This window comes from Elaeis guineensis, chromosome 6 (genome assembly GCF_000442705.2).
Source record: "Elaeis guineensis isolate ETL-2024a chromosome 6, EG11, whole genome shotgun sequence".
Lineage (NCBI taxonomy): Eukaryota > Viridiplantae > Streptophyta > Magnoliopsida > Arecales > Arecaceae > Elaeis > Elaeis guineensis.
The window spans coordinates 15481667-15484166 of NC_025998.2; positions in this window are offsets into that span (position 1 = coordinate 15481667).

The window sequence follows — 2500 nt, forward strand, 5'->3', positions numbered from 1 at the left end:
CTTTTACTTCAGAATATTTGTTATTATGTCATACTTTTACAGCTGTTTCACATAGAAATTATTGTGTTGTTTTACAGTTTTGATTGCATGTCTGTGACCGTCATCGTTGGTTAGTCATCTTTGGTTAGTCAATGACGATGATGGCATAAAATAAGGAACCTTCCATCCAAAAAAAAAAAGAAACATGAAGTAGGAAACCATCTTGGAAAGAAAAAAAGGATAACGAAGACTATATTGGAATCCGACGTGGGGGTAAAAGTAGGCCACTATTCGTTCATATCCAAATGCATAAAGTAGGAAACCATCTTCTTGGGGATGAAAGTGGATCATTATTCGTTCATATCCAAATACATAAAGTGGGAAACCATCTTGAAAAGGGACAACGAAAAAGAATGGGTCTATCTTGGAATTCGAGGTAGGAGTGACAGTGGATCATTAATCATTCACATCCAAATGCAAAAAGTAGGAAACCATCCTGGAAAGAAAAAGGGATGACGAAGAAAAAAAAGGGTCTACCTTGGAATTCGGCGTAGGGGTGAAAGTGGATCATTATTCGTTCATATCCGAAAAAAAAAAAAAAAAAAAAAAAAAAAAAAAAAAAAAAAAAACCATCTTGCATAGAAAAAGGGACGATGAAGAAACAAAGTTCTATCTTAAAATTCGATGCAAAATTTCGTTCACATTCAAATCTATTTAGATATAGATAAAAATTTGAGTATCTGACTTGTTATAACCCGGCCATTTAGGCTTTAAACCCAGCCAAAAGGCCACAAAAGCCCCCCCCCCAAAAAAAAAGAAAAATCAAACGAAGAAGACTCGCATAGGGAGTCTTCTTCTTCCTCCCGACTGACTTCTAATCGAAGTCAGAAAATGCCTCCCTCCGCCTCTATTTAAAGAGGAGACCACTTCTCCCTCCTTCCCACTAAGAAACCCGAGGCAAAACGGTGAGGATCGTCGGAGTTTTCTCACGGAAGCCCGTCACCGTGCTCGTCTTGATGTCTCACCAGAGACGTCACCGGAGCTCGAGGTAAGCCCCGGCTTCCCTTCCTCTCTCTCCCTTCCTTTCTGTGCTTGTGTGCGTGATCGTCGATGACCGGAGTCGTCGGATTTTGTTAGGAAAGATAACCCCTATTTTTTCTGCTGTTTTTCTCGATTTTCTGGCACCAGTGGTCACCGCCGATAGCCGGTTTGGTCCCTCTGAGCCACGGGTTCGTCATTCTCCTACTGCCTGCCACCGTCGTGCCAGCTGCAGCCCTTGATCGGCCGAACAAGGGGGGACCACACGGTCTCCTGTTTTTGCACAAGTGAGCCACGGGAAAAAGAAAAAGAAAAAAAAGAAAAAGAAAAAGAAAAAGAAAAAAAAAGAAAAAAAAGGGGAAAAGAAAAAAATAAAAAATAATATAGACTCTCTCTCCTCTCTTTCCCTCTTTTTCTCTCTCTTCTTCTCTCTCTAATTTCTCTTTCTCTCTCTAGTCTCTCTCTCCACTTGGGCCATTTGGGCCTTAAACCCAGCCAAAAGCCCACAAAAGCCCTAAAAAAAAAAACATAATGAAGAAGACTCGCATAGGGAGTCTTCTTCTTCCTCCCGACCGGTTCCTAATCGGAGTCGGAAAACACCTCCCTCCGGCTCTATTTAAAGGGAAGACCACTTCTCCCTTCTTCCCACTAAGAAATCCTGGGCAAAACGGTGAGGATCGTCGGAGTTTTCTCATGGAAGTCCGTCATCGTGCTCGCCTTGATTTCTCCCAGAGACGTCATCGGAGCTCAAGGTAAGCCCCAGCTTTCCTTCTTCTGTTGTCTCCCTTCCTTTCCATGCCTGTGTGCGTGATCGTCGGTGACCAGAGTCTCCAAATTTTGTTGGGGAAGATAACCCTATTTTTTCTGCTATTTTTCTTGATTTTTCGGTGCTGGTGGTACCGTCGATCGCCGATTTGGTCCCTCCAGGCCATGAGTTCGTCATTCTCCTACTGCCAGCCACCATCATGCCGGCTACGGCTCTTGATCGATCGAACAAGAGTGGGACCACACGGTCCCCTGTTTTTGGCCAAGTGAGCCACGGGAAGAAGGAAGAAAAGAAAAAAAAAAAGAAAAAGAAAAGAAAAAGAAAAAGAAAAAAAAAAAGAGAAAAAAATAATATAGACTCTCTCCTCTCTCTTCCTCTTTTTCTCTCTCTAATCGGAGTCGGAAAACACCTCCCTCCGGCTCTATTTAAAGGGAAGACCACTTCTCCCTTCTTCCCACTAAGAAATCCTGGGCAAAACGGTGAGGATCGTCGGAGTTTTCTCATGGAAGTCCGTCATCGTGCTCGCCTTGATTTCTCCCCAGAGACGTCATCGGAGCTCAAGGTAAGCCCCAGCTTTCCTTCTTCTGTTGTCTCCCTTCCTTTCCATGCCTGTGTGCGTGATCGTCGGTGACCAGAGTCTCCAAATTTTGTTGGGGAAGATAACCCTATTTTTTCTGCTATTTTTCTTGATTTTTCGGTGCTGGTGGTACCGTCGAT